This window comes from Nicotiana tabacum, chromosome 4, assembly GCF_000715075.1.
Source record: "Nicotiana tabacum cultivar K326 chromosome 4, ASM71507v2, whole genome shotgun sequence".
NCBI lineage: Eukaryota > Viridiplantae > Streptophyta > Magnoliopsida > Solanales > Solanaceae > Nicotiana > Nicotiana tabacum.
Window position 1 is genome coordinate 34,084,617 of NC_134083.1, and position 20,478 is coordinate 34,105,094.

Genomic DNA, 20,478 nt, shown 5'->3' on the forward strand with positions numbered 1-20,478 from the left:
TCTGTGAAACATTTTCCTCTCAGTCCATAGGGTATTGTTCAATCCAGAAAGTCCGAACCGCGGAGTAACGCAGGAATCTATCTTGGCACCACGAAACCCCGAGTATTTTGGTTAAAAGTTTTATGGGTCCTTACAAAAGGTTTATTGGAATCTTGAATTTGATTGCAAATCGAGGTAAGTATCATGGTGAACCTTGACTTGAGGGAGTATGACTTATTTATCTATTTTCTACGTAATTAAATGTGCGGGTACAACGTATATGTGAGGTGATGAGTATTTATACGTTGTGCTTGAATCAAAGCATGCTGGTGGAATTTGTTTATTGTGAATAATTGCCACTTTATCTAAGATATTCCTGCTTAAGTTATTATTGTTTATTTGATAATTTTCATGAGATTATTTCTAGTTTAATTATTGTTGAATATTTTGGAAGGTGGATTCGGTATTCTGGTATTGAATTGATTGATAAGTATATATCCCCGCATTTAAATACTCTTCCGAATTTACATTATTATTTTCATGGTAAGGAAGAGTGTAAAAGCACGAAGGGTGATGCCGTGCCAATTTCACATTATTATTTATTGAATTATGAAGTGAGGAAGAGAGTTAAAGCACGAAGGGTGATATCGTGCCATTTTTATAGAGTGTAAAAGCATGAAGGGTGATGCCATGCCAAAAGAGAGTTAAAGCACGAATGGTGATGCCGTGCCCAAAGAGAGTTAAAGCACGAAGGGTGATGCCGTGCTAATTTTATTATTTACTTATAAATTTATGGGATAATGAAAGTAAAAGCACGAAGGGTGGTACCGTGCCATTTTCATATTATCAGATGCTCATTTTATTGTTGATGAATTAATTGGCTGCTAAGTCACATTTCTCCTGCTGAAATTTCTATATTATTCTCCTTCGCAAGTCCCCTCCCAAATTTATAAATTGTTAACTATTGTGTTATTGTTGCTTCATATTTGTATATGCTTGTACATGTTGTTTACGTATGTGTCTTGTCATAGACTCGTCACTACTTCATCGAGGATAGGCTCGATCCTTACGGAGTACATGGGGTCAGTTGTACTCATACTACACTCTACACTTCTTGTGCAGATTTTGGAGTTGGTCCCAGCGGAGTACCATAGACTTGTTCGGATTCAGCTACCTAGAGGAGACTTGAGGTATAACTGCACAACGTCCGCAGTTCTGAAGTCCCCTTCTATCTTATTTTGGCTGTGTATTATCTTTCAAACAACTTGAATTTTATTCAGACCTTTATTTGTATTATTCTAGTAGCTCGTGCACTTGTGACACCAGATTCAGGGATGTATTTTGATAATTCGGTAGTTATGGTCTTCCGCACTTTATTTTAGTAATTGACTACCGTTTAAATTGATTTGTTTAAAAATAGTTAAGATTATTCTAACGTTGGCTTACCTAACAAGTGAAATGTTAGGCGCCATCACGATACCGAAGGTGAGAATTTTGGGTCGTGACAGTTGGTATCAGAGCACTAGGTTACCTAGGTCTCACGAATCACGAGCAAGCTTAGTAGAGTTTGAAGGATCGGTACGGAGACGTCTGTACTTATCTCTCAAAGGCTATGAAGTTTAGGAACAATATCACTTCTTTCTTATTCTGTCGTGCGATTTTATTCTATCATCGATAATTGAACCATTCTATTCTTATTCTCTTGCAGATGGCGAGAACACGTAATATATCTACCGACGGACAGGGACTAGAGCCCCCGGTGGCAATTATGACTAGGGGCAGAGGTCGAGGCCGAGGTCATGCCAGAGGCCGAGGTAGAGGCAGAGGCAGAGCTCGAGCATCAGCACCCGTAGTAGAACCTTAGATGGATCTTCAGGAGGAGGTTCCAATTTAGACTGTACCGGTTGGACCAGTTCAGGTCCCAGAAGGATTCATAGCTACTCCAGTGCTTCAGGACACTCTAGTCCATTTGGTGAGTCTTATGGAGGGCGTGGTCCAGAATTGTACATTTCCAGTGGCACCAGCCGTCTAACAGGCTAGGAGAGGAGCACAGACTCCCACTACTCCCGCTCCGGAGTAGATGGCTCCACAATATCAGGCTCCAGCAGCCTCACCAGTTGGGGTAGTTCAGCCAGTTGTTGTGGCACAGGCTGGTGATAGGCCCGCCATGTCTTCTGAGGCTTTATTGAGGCTGGATAAGTTTACTAAGCTCTTTCCAGTTCACTTCAGTGGTACACCTTCTGAGGACCCACATGATTATCTTGACCGCTGCCATGAGGTGTTGCGGAACATGGGTATAGTTGAGACCAATGGGGTCGATCTTGCTATATTTCAGATGACGGGTTCCGCCAAGAGATGTGGAGAGATTGTATATTGACCAGACCAACTGGGTCACCTACACTGACTTGAGAGCATTTCTCACGGCTATTTCTAGAGAAATTCCTCCCTATCACATTGAGAGAGGATTACCGCAGGCAATTTGAGCGTCTCCAGTAGGGCATTATGACTGTTACTCAGTACGAGACCCGTTTTGTGGATATAGCCCGTCATGCTCTCCTTTAATTCCTATTGAGGGAGAGAGAGTGAGGAGGTTTATTGAGGGACTTACTCATCATATCAGGCTTCAGATGGCCAAGGCGACCGGAAGTGAGATTTCCTTTCAGGCGGCTGCTAATGTTGCTAGGAGGATCGAGATGGTTCTTGTAGAGGAAAGCGGGCAGGGGTCTGATAAGAGGCCTCGTTAGTTTGGTGGGTTTAGTGGTGCCTCGTCTGGAGGAAGGGGTAATTTTGGTAGGGGTCATCCTCCCAGGCCGTTTCATTTAACGCTCCAGGCGTCCTATAGTGCACCACCAACTCCTATCAGTGCACCTTCGATCCAAAGCTTTGAAGGTGGTTACTTAGGATGACAAGGATAGTTTTAGGGTTAGCAGTCACAACAGCCGAGGTCTTGTTATACTTGTGGTGATCCGAGGCACATTGCTAGATTCTGTCCTAGGTCTCAGGGCAGCATGCAATAATAGGGTTCTCGTGCTATGATTCCAGCACTGGTTGCTTCACCGCTCACCAAGGCAGCTAGAGGTGGAGGTCAGGCCATTAGAGGTGGAGGTCAGGCCATTAGAGGTGGAGGCTTGCCAGTTAGAGGTCATCCTTGGGAAGTAGTTCAGAGTGGTGGGGCCCAACCCCGATTTTATGCTTTTCCAGTAAGGCCTGAGTCTGAATCATCCGATGCTGTGATTACAGGTATTGTTCCAGTTTGCCATAGAGATGCTTCGGTTCTATTTGATCCAGGATCTACGTATTCCTATGTGTCCTCTTATTTTGCTTCATATCTGGTGATGCCTCGTGATTCTCTAAGTGCTCCTGTGTGTGTGTCCACTCCGGTGGGAGATTCTATCATGGTAGATCATATCTATTGTTCATATGTGGTTACTATTGGGAGTCTTAAGACTAGTGTAGATCTTCTACTTCTTGATATGGTAGATTTTGATGTCATCTTGGGCATGGATTGGCTGTCACTTTATCATGCTATATTGGATTGTCATGCCAAGACGGTGGCCCCAGCTATGTCGGGGTTACCTCGATTAGAGTGGAAAAGAGCTCCTGGTCATTCTACCATCAGGGTTATTTCTTATATGAAGGCTCGGCGTATAGTCGAGAAGGGGTGTCTAGCCTATTTGGCTTATATTCGCGATCCCAGTGCAGATGTTCCTTCTATGGACTTAGTACCAGTTGTTCGTGAATTTCCAGAAGTATTTCCTGCAGATTTACCGGGGATGCCACCCGACAGAGATATAGACTTCTGTATTGATTTGGCTTCGAGCACTCCAGTGTTATTTGTAAAGAAGAAAGATGGTTCAATGCGAATGTGTATAGATTATCGGCAGTTGAATAAGGCTACTATCAAGAACAAGTATCCACTGCCAAGAATTGATGACTTATTCGATCAGCTTCAGGGTGCCAAGGTGTTTTCAAAGATCGACTTGAGGTCTGGTTACCATCAGTTGAAGATTAGGGTATCTGATGTCCCTAAAATAGCTTTTCGGACTCGGTATGGGCATTAAGAATTCCTAGTGATGTTATTTGGGCTGACAAATGCCCCAACATCATTTATGGATTTGATGAATCAGATGTTCAAGCCTTATCTGGATTCATTTGTGGTTGTATTTATTGATGACATCTTGATTTACTCCAGCAGTCGAGAGGAGCATGAGCAACATCTTCAGATTGTGTTTCAGACTTTAAAGAATAATCAGTTATATGCCAAAATTTCAAAATGCGAGTTTTGGTTCAACTCAGTTGCCTTTTTGGGTCATGTTGTATTGGCAGAAGGCATAAAGGTGGATCCTAAGAAGATTGAGGCAGTTCAAAACTGGCCTAGGCCTACTTTAGTTACGGAGATACGGAGTTTTCTAGGTTTAGCGGGTTATTATCGCCGGTTTGTGGAAGGGTTTTCATCTATAGCAACCCCATTGACCAGACTAACCCAGAAAGGTGTTCCATTCGGATGGTCAGACGAGTGTGAGTTGAGCTTTCAGAAGCTCAAGACTGCTTTGACTATGGCGCCAGTGTTGGTATTACTCACAGGTTCAGGATCTTATATGGTATATTGTGATGCATCTCGCGTTGGGCTTGGTGCAGTATTGATGCAAGATGGCAGAGTGATTACACATGCGTCGCGACAGTTGAAAGTTCACGAGAAGAATTATCCTGTTCATGACTTAGAATTGGCAACCATTGTCCATGCACTGAAGATTTGGAGGCATTACCTTTACGGTGTCTCGTGTGAGGTATTCACTGATCATCGTAGCCTACAGTATTTGTTCAGGCAAAAAGATCTCAATTTGAGGCGGAGAAGATGATTGGAGTTGTTGAACGATTATGATATCACCATTTTGTATCACCCCGGAAAGGCCAATATGGTGGCGATGCTTTGAGTAGAAAGGCTATGAGTATGGGCAGTCTTGCGTTAGCTGCAGATGTTCAGACTATTAGCTGCAGATGTTCAGACTGTGAGTATGGGCAGTCTTGCATTGAGTAGAAAGGCTGTGGTGATCGTTAGCTGCAGATGTTCAGACTTTGGCTAATCAGTTCGTGAGGTTAGATGTTTCAGAACCTAGTCGGATTCTTGCTTGCACAGTCACTCGGTCTTCTTTATATGAGCGTATCAGAGAGAAACAATATGATGATCCTCATTTGCTTGTCCTTAAGGACATGGTACGTCACGGTGGTTCCAAACAGGTTGCTGTGGGGGAAGATGGAGTTCTGCGGATGCAAGGTCATATTTGTGTGCCTAATATGGATGGGCTTCATGAATTAATTCTAGAAGAGGCCCACAGTTCCAGGTATTCTATTCATCCAGGTGCCGCCAAAATATATCAAGATTTATGGCAACATTATTGGTAGAGGAGAATGAAGAAGGATATAGTTGTGTATGTAGCTCGGTGTCTAAATTGTCAGCAAGTCAAGTACGAGCATCAGAGACCTGGTGGTTTGCTTCAGAAGTTAGAAATTCCTGAGTGGAAGTGGGAGCGTATCACTATGGATTTTGTGGTTGGGCTCCCACTTACTCAGAGAAAGTTCGATGCAGTATGGGTCATTGTGGACAGGTTGACCAAGTTAGCACATTTCATTCCAATAGCAGTTACCTATTCCTCAGAGCGGTTAGCAGAGATTTACATCTGCTAGATTATACACCTTCACGGTGTGCCCGTGTCTATCATTTCTGAAGGTACATAGTTCACCTCGCACTTTTGGAGGGCTGTACAGAGTAAGTTAGGCACCCGGATTGATTTGAGTATAGCATTTCACCCACAGACAGACGGACAGTCAGAGCGCACCATTCAAATATTGGAAGATATGCTTCGCGCTTGTATTATAGACTTTGGAGGCTCTTGGGATCAGTTCTTGCCACTTGCGGAGTTTGCCTAATAACAGCTACCAGTCGAGCATTCAGATGGCTCTATATGAAGCATTATACGGTAGGCGATGTCGTTCGCCAGTTGGTTAGTTTGAATCGGGAGAGCCTCGGTTGTTGGGTACCGATTTGGTACCAGATGCCTTGGATAAGGTCAAGATTATTTAGGATCGACTTCACACAACTCAGTCTAGGCAAAAGAGTTATGCCGACCGTAAAGTTCGTGATATTGCATTCATGGTTGGAGAAAGAGTATTGCTCCGGGTTTCACCTATGAAAGGTGTAATGAGGTTCGGAAAGAAGGACAAGTTGAGCCCTAGGTATATAGGACCCTTTGAAATTCTTTAAAGGGTGGGTCAAGTAGCATACATGCTTGCACTACCACCTAGTTTATCAGCAGTTCATCCAGTGTTCCATGTGTCTATGCTCCAGAAATATCATGGTGATCCGTCCCATGTATTAGATTTCAGCTCAGTCCAATTGGACAAATATTTGACTTATGAAGAGGAGCTGGTAGCTATTTTAGCTCGGCAGGTCTGATAGTTGAGGTCTAAGAGTTATCCTTCAGTTCGGGTGCAATGGAGAGGTCAGCCGGTAGAAGCATCTACCTGGGATTCTAAGTCGGACATGCAGAGTAGATATCCACATTTTTTTACCAGCTCAAGTATTTTTCTAATTCCGTTCGAGGACGAACGTTTATTTTAGAGGTGGAGAGTGTGATGACCCAAAATGTAATCTTTAATTTAAATATTCATTATTGTATTCTAAGACCTCAAAAATCACTATTCATCATTCCTCGACTTACGTGCGCATTCCGTATAATTTTCGGAAAGTATTTATGTGAAAAATGGATTAAAATGTGAAATAGAGCTTCAAAACTCAATTGAGTTGACTTCGGTCAACATTTTGAGCAAACAGACCCGTATCAGTGTTTTGACAGTCCTAGTAGGTTCGTATCGTGATTTGGGACTTGGGCGTATGCCCAAAATTTAATTTGGAGGTCCCTAGCTTGATGTATTGCCATTTGTTAAAAATTGAAAGTTTGAAAACTTATAGATTCCAAAGTTTGACCACAGATTTGACTTTATTGATATCGGGGTCGGAACCTGATTCTGGAAATTTGAGTAGCTCCGTTATGTCATTTATGACTTGTGCGCCAAATTTAAAGTCATTCCTGATTCATTTAACATGTTTCGGCACATGTTTTGTAAATTGAAAATTTTGAAATTCATAAGCCCGAATCGAGGTGTGAATTGTAATTTTGGTGTTGTTTGATGTGAATTGAAACCCCGAGTAAGTACGTATTATGTTTCTGGACTTGTTGGAATATTCAGACGAGGTCTCGAGTGGCTCGGATGAGTTTCGGACGAGCCACAGAGCAATTGGAACCTGCTGCCGAGTGCTGGTTCTGGCGCGTCGCACCTGCAACATTCTGTGCGCAGGTGCGTGGTCGCTCCTATGGAATTCCAGTCGCTTCTATGACATTGGACAGCCCTGCCGAGCTCCGCTTCTGTGGAGAAATTAGCGCAGGTGCGCAACCGCTTCCGCGATAGTCGAGCCGCTTCTGCGAGACAGACCGCTTATGCGGTCAGTGGAGCGCTTCTGCGATGTCGCTGGTGCGACAGTTTTGGGCACAGATGTGGCCACTGGACAGGTTGCCCTGTTTCGCAAATGCGAGCTTTGTCTCGCAAATGCGTGTCCGCAGGTGCGAAAATAAGTCCACAAATGCAAAAAATGCTGGACAGAGTTCTTAAAAACAGGAGTTAACCATTTTTACCCATTTTTGAGTTTTGAGTCTCGGATTTAGGCGATTTCAAAGGGATTTCTCACGATTTCGACTTGGGTAAGTATTCTATATCCTGAAAGAGATTACATTTCATAAATCCATGTCAATATTCATCGTTTATTTCGGATTTAGATGGAAGAAATTTGGATTTTTATAAAATAGTCCAAAAAATGAAAAATGAAGATTTGAAAGCCAATCCGATATCGGAATTCGATAATTTTTGTATGGTTAAACTCGTATCAGAACAGATGTTCAGTTTTCATGAGTTTTTTTTTTGGGATTCGAGATGTGGATCCCACTGTCGATTTTTAAAATGAATTTCGGATTTTAATCCGGAAAATTACTAATTTCATATGGAATCAATTCCTACGATTTGTATTGAGTATATTGAATTGTTTATGACTAGATTTTAAATTTTCGGACAAGAATTCACGAGGCAAAGGTTTATTGGAATCTTGAATTTGGTTGCAAATCGAGGTAAGTGTCGTGGTTAACCTTGACTTGAGGGAGTAGGACTTATTTGTCTATTTGCTACGTAATTAAATGTGCGGGTACAACGTATATGTGAGGTGACGAGTACTTATACGTTGTGGTTAAGTCAAAGCATGCATGTGGAATTTGTTTATTGTGAATAATTGCCTATTTAATTAAGATATTCCTGCTTAAGTTATTATTATGTATTTGATCATTTTCATGAGATTATTTCTAGTTTAATTATTGTTGAATATTTTGGAAGGTGAAGTCGGTATTCTGGTATTGAATTGATTGATAAGTATATATCCCCGCATTTAAATACTCTTCCGAATTTATATTATTATTTTAATGGTAAGGAAGAGTGTAAAAGCACGGAGGGTGATGGTGTGCCAATTTCACATTATTATTTATTAAATTATGAAGTGAGGAAGAGAGTTAAAGCACGGAGGGTGATGCCGTGCCCAAAGAGAGTTAAAGCACAAAGGGTGATACCGTGCCAATCTTATTATTTATTTATAAATTTATGGGAGAATGAGAGTAAAAGCACGAAGGGTGGTGCCGTGCCATATTCATATTATCAGCTGCTCATTTTATTGTTGATGAATTAATTGGCTGTTAAGTCACACTTCTCATGCTGAAATTTCTATATTATTCTCCTTCGCATGTCCCCTCCCAAATTTATAAATTGTTAACTATTGTGTTATTGTTGCTTCGTATTTTTATATGCTTGTAAAGGTTATTTACGTACGTGTCTTGTCATAGCCTCGTCACTACTTCGTCGAGGTTAGGCTCGGCACTTACGGAGTACATGGGGTCGGTGTTACTCATACTACACTCTGCACTTCTTGTGTAGATTTTGGAGTTGGTCCCAACGGAGTACCATAGACTTGCTCGGATACAACTACCCAGAGGAGACTTGAGGTATAACTGCACAACGTCCGCAGTTCTTAAGTCCCCTTCTATCTTATCTTAGTTGTGTACTATCTTTCAAACAACTTGAATTTTATTCAGACCTTTATTTGTATTATTCTAGTAGCTCGTGCACTTGTGACAGCAGATTCGGGGATGTATTTTGATGATTCGGTAGTTATGGTCTTCCGCACTTTATTTTAGTAATTGACTTCCATTTAAATTGATTTGTTTAAAAATAGTTAAGATTATTCTAGCGTTGACTTACCTAGCAAGTGAAATGTTAGGCACCATCACTGTCCCGAAGGTGGGACTTTCGGGTCATAACAAGTTGGGATCAGAGCACTAGGTTACCTAGGTCTCACGAGTCACGAGAAAGCTTAGTAGTATTTGAAGGATCAGTACGGAGATGTTTGTACTTATCTCTCAGAGGTTATGAAGTTTAGGAACAATATCACTTCTTTCTTATTCTATCGTGTGATTTTATTCCATCATCGATGATTGAACCATTCTATTCTTATTCTCTCGCTGATGGCGAGAACACGTAACACATCTACTGACGGATAGGGACCAGAGCCCCCGGTGGCAACTATGACTAGGGGTAGAGGCTGAGGCCGAGGCCGAGGTTGTGCCAGAGGCCGAAGTAGAGGCAGAGGCAGAGCTCAAGTTAGAGCTCGAGCAACAACACCCGTAGTAGAACGTCAGATGGATCTTCAGGATGAGGTTCCAATTAGGACTGTACCGGTTGGACCAGTTCAGGTCCCGGAAGGATTCATATCTACTCCGGTCCTTCAGGATGCTCTAGTTCATTTGGTGAGTCTTATGGAGGGCGTGGCCCATAATGGTACCTTTCCAATGGCACCAGCCGTCTCACAGGCTGGGGGAGAAGCACAGACTCCCACTACTCCCACTCCGGAGCAGATGGCTCCACAGTATCAGGCTCAGGCTCCACAGTTACAAGACTTGCTTGATCTGGGATTAATTAGACCTAGTGTCTTGCCCTGGGGTGCACCGGTGTTATTTGTAAAGAATAAAGATGGTTCAATGTGAATGTGTATAGATTATCGGCAGTTGAACAAGGCTACTATCAAGAACAAGTATCTACTGCCAAGAATTGATGACTTATTCGATCAGCTTTAGGGTGCCAAGGTGTTTTCAAAGATCAACTTGAGGTCTGGTTACCATCAGTTGAAGATTAGGGCATCTTATGTCCCTAAGATAGCTTTTCGAACTCGGTATGGGCATTACGAATTCCTAGTGATGTCATTTGGGGTGACAATCCCCCAACAACATTTATGGATTTGATGAATCGGGCGTGCAAGCCCTATCTGGATTCATTTGTGGTTGTATTCATTGATGACAGCTTGATTTACTCCCGCAGTCGATAGGAGCATGAGCAACATCTTCAGATTGTGTTTCAAACTTTGAAGAATAATCAGTTATATGCCAAATTTTCAAAATGCAAGTTTTGGTTCAACTCAGTTGCCTTTTTGGGTCATGTTGTATCGGCAGAAGGCATAAAGGTAGATCCTAAGAAGATTGAGGCAGTTCAAAACTGGCCTAGGCCTACTTTAGTTACGGAGATACGGAGTTTTCTGGGTTTAGCGGGTTATTATCGCCGATTCGTGGAAGGGTTTTCATCTATAGCAACCCCATTGACCAGACTGACCCAGAAAGGTGTTCCATTCGGATGGTCAGACGAGTGTGAGTTGAGCTTTCAGAAGCTCAAGACTGCTTTGACTACGGCGCCAGTGTTGGTATTACTCACAGGTTCAGGATCTTATATGGTATATTGTGATGCATCTCGCGTTGGGCTTGGTGCAGTATTGATGCAAGTGTCATGACCCAAAATTCCAACCTGTCATGATGGCGCCTATCTTGATTCTAGGCAAGCCGACAACCTCGATAAACTACAATTTCTTTTAAGTTTGAAAATATAATATTTAAACACAATCCAAAAATCTCGCAATTACCGATACAAACACTCCCAAAACCTGGTGTCACTGAGTACATGAACATCTATACATTACAAGTCTTGAAAACATGGTCTATTATAATCTGAGACCAAATACAATAAACAAAAGGATAGGGAAGGAGAGACAAGGTCTGCGAAACATGGCAGCTACCTCTGAATCTCCAAAAAATCGACTGTGTGAAAGAATCAACATCTACAGTATCTGGGATCACCTGGATCTGCACACAAAGTGCAGGGTGTAGTATGAGTACAGCCAACTCAGTAAGTAACAATAATAAATAAAGAACTGAAAGTAGTGACGAGCTTCTCAGCTAAGTCCAAATACAGTACTTTCCAATATAAAAGAGTAGGCATGCTCTCAAGTTCAACATTTAAGATTTCACTGAAATTTCGTATCAAGTTTGACCGAAACAGAAAATAATATTTTTTTGAAATTTCCAAAAATAGTGATATATGACAGCTGAAATGCAGCAAATAATGAAATCAATGCATCATCTCAAAGTAACAGTCACTCAGTCCTCCCATTCACTCCAATCTTACAGTCACTCTTTCCTCACAGTCGCTCATTCCTCACAGTCACTCGGCACTCACACTCGGCACTCGCACTCAGTAGGTACCTGCGCTCACTGGGGGGTGTGTACAGACTCCGGAGGGGCTCCTTCAGCCCAAGCGCTATATCAAGCCAATCATGGCATAAATCAATGAAACATGCTGTGGCGTGCATCCCGATCCATAAATATAGCCACAATTAGGCCCTCGGCCTCACTCAGTCATCAATCTCTCCAGTCTCTCGGGCTCTCAGAAATCATGATAAGTAGCCCAACAACAATGATATGATGCATCAATAATGAATAAGAGAGACCGAGGTACAAAATGTGCAAATAGAACTGTGACTGAGTGCAAAACAACAATTTAGCAAATAATTTCTTAAGTACATGACCTCTGTGGGTCCCAACAGTGTAAACATATGATTTAAACATGATTCATAGATCAATTTCTCTAATACGGGGAAAAATGTACTAATATCAACAGATTTTTCAACTACACAGTTCCATGGAATTGACCAACTCATAATTCCTACGGTGCACGCCCACACGGCCGTCACCTAGCATGTGCGTCACTTCATAACCAATCACATAATACATATTCTGGGGTTTCATGCCCTTATGACCAAATTTAGAACTGTTACTTACCTCAAACCATGAAATTCTTTATTCCGCTAGGTCTTTGCCTCGTGAATTGGCGTCCAAACGTCTCGAATCTAGCCACAAATAATTCGATTTAGTCAATAACATTTATTCGAATTAATTTCATATGAAAATAAAATTTTCCAAAAAATCCGAAATTTAACTCAAAAATGGCCCGTGGGGCCCACATCTCGGGACCAGACAAAAGTTACAAAATCCGAAAGCCCATTTAACCACGAGTCTAACCATACCAATGTCTAGCCCATTCTGACATCAACTCGACCCTCAAATATTCAAATTAAACTAAGAGGGTTTTCTAATCTTTCCAACTTAATTCACCCATTAAATGTTAAAAACAACCATGGATTCAGGTGATTTAACCAATAATGAGTTAAGAACACTTACCCCATTGTTTTCCTTGAAAATCTCCCAAACTTCACCTCTTCCCGAGCTCCAATCCGTCAAAAATTCGTCCCATTTTCAGAACTTAAACTTTCTGTCCAGACCTCTCTTCTTCGAGAATGCGACAGGTCCCTTGCGTTCGCGAAGCACAAAATCGTGCTGCCCAACATTGCTCTTCGTGAACTCGAAGGGCAATTCTTGCCTGCCTCAAATTCCCCTTCGTGAACGCGTGGGCCCACTTGCGAACGCGAAGAAGGAAACCAGAAAAACACACCAACAGTCTTCAGCCAACATGCCAAGTCCAAAAATGATCCGTTAACCTCTCGAAACTCACCCGAGGCCCCTAGGACCTCAACCAAACATACCGTCAAGTCCCATAACATTATACAAACTTATTTGAACCCTCAAATTACCTCAAACAATGCTAAAACCATGAATCATACCCCAATTCAAGCCTAATGAACTTTGAAATTTCAAGTTTCCACAAACGACGCCGGAACCTATCAAATCAAGTCTGATTGACCTCAAATTTTGCACACAAGTCATAAATGACATAGCAGACCTATTAAAATTTTCATAATCAGATTTCGACCCCGATATCAAACTTCCCAAAAATTCGACTTTCGCCATTTCAAGCCTAATTCCACTATGGACCTCTAAATAATTTTCTGGACCCACTCCTAAGTCCAAAATTACCATACGGAGCTATTGGAATCATCAGAATTAAATTCTGAGGTCGTTTACACATAAGTCAATATCCGGTCAACTTTTCCAACTTAAGTTTTTAATTATGAGACTAAGTGTCTCATTTCACTCCGAAATCCTCCCGGACCCGAACCAACTAACTCGGTAAGTCATAAAACAACTGTAAAGCATAACTTGAGCAGTAAATGGAAGGAACAGGGTTATAATACTCAAAATGACCGGCCGGGTCGTTACATTCTCCCCCTCTTAAACAAACGTTCGTCCTCGAACGGGTTTAGAATCATACCTAGAGTCTCAAATAGGTGTGGATATTTGCTCCGTATCTCCTGCTCAATCTCCCAAGTAGCTTCTCCGACTGGTTGGCCTCTCCACTGTACCTTCACTGATGCTATGTTCTTTGACCTCAGCTTTCGAACCTGTCGGTCTAAAATAGCCACTGACTCCACATCATAAATTAAATTTTCGTCCAGTTACACTGTACTGAAATCCAAAATATGAGACAGATCCCCGACATACTTTCGGAGCATGGACATATGGAACACTGGATGAACACCTGATAGACTAGGTGGCAAAGCAAGTTCAAAAGCCACCTCTCCAATATTCTTAAGTATCTCAAAAGGCCCAACATATCGAGGGCTAAACTTGCCTTTCTTCCCGAACCTCAACACACCTTTCATGGGTGAAATCTTGAGCAGAACCTTCTCCCCAACCATGTAAGCAACATCACGGACCTTCCAGTCAGCATAACTCTTCTGTCTAGACTGCGCTGTGCGAAGCCGCTCCTGAATCAATTTAACTTTCTCCAAAGCATCCTGAACCAAATTAGTACCCAATAGTCTAGTCTCACCCGGCTCAAACCAACCCATCGGAGACCGACACCGTCTCCCATATAAAGCCTCATACAGAGCCATTTGAATGCTCGATTGGTAGCTGTTATTGTAAGCAAACTCTGCCAGTGGCAGAAATTGATCCCAAGAACCTAGATGAATAACACAAAAAAAGTAGAAATGAGAAAATGGGGTTATAACTCTCGAAACGACCGGCCGGGTCATTACAACCATAGGGCGAAGAATGGTAAGCTTCAAGAATACCCAATTGCTCTTCTTCTGGAATGTATCTCCGGATAACACCATCAGTGAAAATTTTGAACAGATATGGCTCATCCCAATAGTAGTCCAGGCAGCCCCGTTTGATCTTCTTCCTTTGGTTTGAGGAGAACCCTTTCGGAATAATGCAACTCACAAGATAGTTGGCCACATCGGCAAACCATGGCATCCCAGTTATAGACATGGAAAGGAGTTGTTCGTCAGGAAATGAATCATTGATCTCAAGGCCATCATGTGGCCTCCCCTTCTCCTCCAATCGGTACAAGTGGTCCGCTACTTGATTCTCACTACCCTTTTGATCTTGAATCTCTAGATCAAACTGTTGCAATAGAAGCACCCACCGCATCAACCTTGCCTTAGAGTCTTTCTTGCTCATCAAATAACGAAGTGTCGCATGGTCGGTGTGAACAATCACCTTTGTACCCATAAGGTACGGGCGAAACTTCTCCATAGCAAAGACAATGGCTAGGAGTTCTTTCTCGGTCACCGTATTGTTGACTTGGGCCTCGTTCATGGTCTTGCTAGCATAGTAGACACGATGAAAGATATTATTAATTTGTTGCCCCAATACCGCACCAACCGCCACATCGTTTGCATCACACATGAGCTCAAATGGTAAGCTCCAATTTGGTGCGATGATAATAGGAGTGGTAGTCAACTTATACTTGAGTAGTTCAAATTCATTCATACAATATTCATTGAAAAGGAACTTGGCATCTTTCTCCAAGAGTTTGCACAAGGGGTTTACCACCTTAGAAAAGTCCTTGATGAATCGACGGTAAAACCCCGCATGACCAAGAAAGCTTCTCACTCCCTTTACGGAAGTAGGGGGAGTTTGGATATCACTTAAAGTTTTGCTTTATCAACCTCAATACCATTCTTGGAAATCATGTGACCGAGGACAATGCCCTCCGTGACCATAAAGTGACACTTCTCCCAATTCAGCACCAAGTTAGTTTCTTCACAACGTGCCAATACCTTATCCAAGTTATCCAAGCAATCTTCAAAAGAATCCCTCACGATAGAGAAATCATCCATGAAAATCTCGAGAAAGTCCTCCACTATATCAGTGAAGATGGACATCATACACCGCTGAAAAGTTATCGGTGCATTGCATAACCCGAATGGCATCCGCGAGAATGCGAAAGTGCCATATGGACAAGTGAAGGTGTTCTTCTCCTGGTCTTCATGTGCAATAGGAATCTGGTTATATCCGAAATATCCATCCAAGAAGCAATAAAAAGCACGTCCGGCTAACCTATCCAATATTTGATCGAGAAATGGAAGCGGAAAATGGTATTTCCGTGTAACTTTGTTGAGATTTCTATAATCCATGAACACTCTCCACCCGGTGACAGTTCTTGTGGGGATCAATTCATTTTTTTCATTTGTTATCATAGTCATGCCCCCTTTCTTTGGGACACATTGCACCGGCGAGGTCCACGGACTATTGGAAATGGGGTAAACCACCCCGGCATCCAACCACTTGATAATCTCTTTCTTTACTATCTCTTGCATGGCCTCATTCAATCGTCTTTGATGTTCCACAGAGAGTTTGGAATCCTCCTCCAAAATGATTTTTTGCATGCAAAAGGCGGAGCTTATACCCCGAATATCCGCCAATGTCCAACCTATTGCTTTCTTCCTCCTTTGAAGCACCGCAGGGGTGGAATCTACCTGCACGTTAGTTAAGCACAAGGAAAGAATAACAGGTAAAGTGTAACAAGGGCCTAGAAACTTATACATGAGGTGTGAAGGCAAAGGCTTTAACTCCAAGGTGGGAGGATACTCTATTGAGGGTTTTGTTGGTGGAGTCTTCCGATTTTCGAGATCCAAGGAAAGTTTTCGGGGCTTATAAGTATATGATCTCATTCCTTTCAAAGTATTGACACATTCTACAAAGCCTTCCTTCTCATCCTCATCATGATTCAACAACACAATTTTCAAGGTATCTTCCATATTTATCACACCACTTGTGTCATCAACAATTACTTCGGTCACAAGATTCACGAACTAATACACTTCGTTGCTATTTGGTTGCCTCATTGATTTACAAACATGGAACATCATTTTTTCATCGCCCACCCAGAAGGTGAGCTCTCCAGCTTCCACATCAACTAAGGCCATCCCTGTAGCAAGGAAAGGTCTCCCCATAATGACTGGCACCTCGTAGTCAACCTCACAGTCAAGTATCACAAAATTTGCGGGAAGGATGAACTTGTCGACCCTAACTAACACATCATCAATTATCCTCAATGGCCTTTTCATTGTCTAATCCGCCATTTGCAACCTCATGGATGTGGGTCTTGGTTGCCCAATCCCCAACGTTTTGAACACAGAATAGGGCATCAAGTTAATGTTTGCCCCCAAATCACATAAAGCTTTGGCGAAATCGGCACTCCTAATAGTGCACGGGATTGTGAAAGCTCCGGGGTCTTCCAACTTTGGAGTCATGAAGTAACCATAGCACTCACTTGATGTGTCATTTTGATCATTTCACAGTTCATTGATCTCTTCTTTATTACCAAATCCTTCATGAACTTGGCATATCTCGGTATTTGTTCAAAGGCTTCAACCAATGACACATTTATGGACAAACTTTTCATCATATCAATGAATTTTTTGAATCGATTCTCATTGTTTTGCTTTGTAAGTCTTTGAGGGTATGGAGGAGGAGGCCTTGACATTGGTACCTTATCCTTTGTCACTACCGGTTCCGGCATGTCAATCACATGCTCCCTAGACGGGTTCACTACTTCTTGCGTCCCCTCCACATTTTCATCAATATCAATCCTCGCTTCTTCATTAGCTTGAACATCATTGCTTGGCTCATTATCATCTTGCACCAATACATCATCACCCACATGTCTTCTTTGGTTTGAGGTACTAGCAACTCCACCTCTCCCACTTCTTGTTATCACGGCCATTGCATGCCCCGTATTCCCACCTTTTGGGTTCACCACCATATCACTAGGTAGTGCCCCATTTGGGCGAGTATTTAAAGCTTGAGAAATTTGGCCAAGTTGAACCTCCAAGTTGCGGATAGAAGTGTTATGGAAGGCTAAATAGGCATCGGAGTCGGCGTTTTTCTCCATTATTTGCTTAAACATGTTTTCAATCCGTCCCATTTCACTATTGGAAGAACTAAGACCTTGCGATGGATATGGAGGCGGGTTGTTTGGTTGTTGATACATCAGGGACCTCTGAAAGCCCGATCCCCGATTTCCTTGATTGCTATTGTTCCAACCCCCTTGATTATTGTTGTTCCCCCAATTTCTTTGATTGTTGCCACCCCAATTACCTTGATTATTTCCTCCCCAATTGCTTTGATTATTGTTGTTACCACCACTCCAATTTTCTTGGTGGCCTTGGTTGTTCCAGTTTCCTAGGTTTCCTTGTGATCTCCATTGTTGTTTATTTGGAGCATTGCTTCTTTGACCTTGATAATTGTTGACATATTGAACCTCTTCATCTTGCTCATCATATGAATCATCTTGATTATACCCACTATTACTTTGCTCAAATTGTTCCGGATGGTTTTGTACTTGTTGACCTCAGTGTCGTCTCTTGTTTACCATCATGTTCACCCTTTCCATAGCATTCACTTGTTTTGACCCTTGAACTTGTTGAAGCTGAACCTTGTCCAATTGGTTCATGGTGTTTATCACCTCTGCAATAACTTTCCCATGATCATGTAGCTCCTTGTGTAGGTGAATAACATTTGGGTGACCCTGAGGAACATTGGCTCTACTTTTCCACGCCGAAGAGGTGTCCTCCATCTTATCCAAGATTTCACAAGCTTCAGAATAAGGCGTGTTCATGAAGTTACCCCAGTGAGTTGATTTACCACACACTGATTTGTTGTTTTGATCCCCCTGTAGAAGGTCTGTTGGATCATGGCCTCGGTTATATCATTGTTCGGGCATACTTTGATAATGGTGTGATATCTTTCCCAAATCTCGTGCAATGGATCATTGGGCTCTTGTTTGAAAGCTAAAATTTCATCCCTTAGTATAGCAACGTGCCCCAGAGAGAAGAATTTGGCAATGAACTTCTTGGCCAACTCATCCCAAGTGTGGATGGAATGATTGGGCAATCTCTCTAACCCATCCAAAGCTTTTCCTCGTAGAGAAAAGGGAAACAGCCTTAACCGCAGTGCATCCTCAGTGACATTTGTTTGCTTGCTCCCCCAGCAAGTATCAACGAAACCCTTGAGATGCTTGTAGGTATTTTGGTGTGGAACTCTGGTGAATAAACACCATTGCTCAAGAATTGTAAGCATCACATAGGTTATTTGGAAGTTGCCCGCCCTAATCTGGGGGAGACTATTGCACTTGCATATCCCTCATTCGGCAACACCCGGTGCGCTTCTCTTGGTGGAGGTGGGGGAGGTTTTAGGACATTATCCTGAGGCGGTCGGCCTCGCCTGTTTACTTGAGGCTCGGGATGAACCTCATCCACTTGATCATCATCTACCTTCTCCCCTAATAGTAAATTTCCGAGGGGCTCGTTGTTAAGGGCCATTTTGTACCTAAAAGCAATTCACAAACAAAATTAGTGACTCGGAAGGAAATAAAGACAAAACATACAAATACCTAGATATAAAGATAAATCCATTTAACTCCCCGGCAACGGTGCCAAAAATTGATCGGGTTCAGCCTACACTACTATTGAGTAGCGAGGGTGGTCGATGCAGTTTTAACCTAACTAGGTCAGGATCGAATCCACATAGTGTTAATGTTTGGAACTAGGTTTATATCTAAGATAGATGCGGGTTTTGAATCTAATTACACTTCCCAAAGTTTGGGTTTGATTTCTACTTCTAACTTTACTCTAAAGATTGCAATAATTGAAACTAAGGACAATATTTTTGTTGTTGTTTTTCAAACGTTTAAAGAGACTAGGGTAGTGATTTCTACCTAGGTGGATATCTAACGGGTAGCAAAATCTAGGGCAAACTTGATTAGTTGGGATTGTAATATAGCTATCACACTCGGGTACTCACTCTATACCTCTCGGTAGTTTGAGTTATTTTGCCCCAATTTGGCTTTCTCAAGTCCAAATAGGTATTCATGAAAATCATGTGATATTATCTCAAGTTGGATATTACTATCTCTAGGTTTAATCCTTTAATTGGGGCTATCAATTTCTTGAGTTCACCCCAATTCCTTGTTAGCCTAGTTTTCCTAAACTTAATTCCTCTTTCTCAAGTAGAGACTAAGTTATGAAGGCATGAATCAATGTTTGCAACCATTAAATTCTTGAGTTCAAGCAAGAATTAGGCTAAATATCACTAACCCATTCACATTCAAGCCCTAAAATAAAATACCCATTAAATACCCACATTAGGGTTGGGTCACAACCCTAGCTATGTGTTTAGCTACTCATGGAAATAACAGAAATTAAAGATAAAATGAAGATAAAATCCATAATATTAATTTATGGAATAAAAATCTAATGTTAAGAAGTGAATCTAGTACAAAATTTCCGAAAATAGAAAAGTCAGTCGTCTCAGGTGCTCATACGAAAATATAACATCGCCTAAAAATGACAAAAAATTCTATTTACACTAAGCTGAAAATATCTGACAAAAATGCTCCTGCGGAGGTTGTGCGGTTGCGTAATTCTGAGTGTGGATGCACTCTTGCTATCGCGGTCGCATAATTCTGATGCGGTTCGCGTTCTTCTCTTTTGGATCTGGGTTGAGCTGAACTTTAGTGCACCGCATAATTCTAAGTGCGGTCGCGCTCCAGATTATGCGGCCGTATAAAAGTGATGTTGTCCGCACTTGCTTGAGTATGGCTTGAAATCAACTCTCTGATTCTTCATCTTGCGGACCGCATAATTTCGATCGCGGTCGCACAAGGGACTTCCGCGGCCGCACAATTTTGGTGCGGTCCGCACTTCTCTCTTTTGCTCAAGTTGTTAGCTCTCTAAATCTCAGTCATCGCGGTCCCCGTAATTTTAATTGCGGAAGCAAAGGGACTTTCACGAACGCACATTTTTATTGCGGTCCGCGCTCATCATTTAGCCTAAAATCA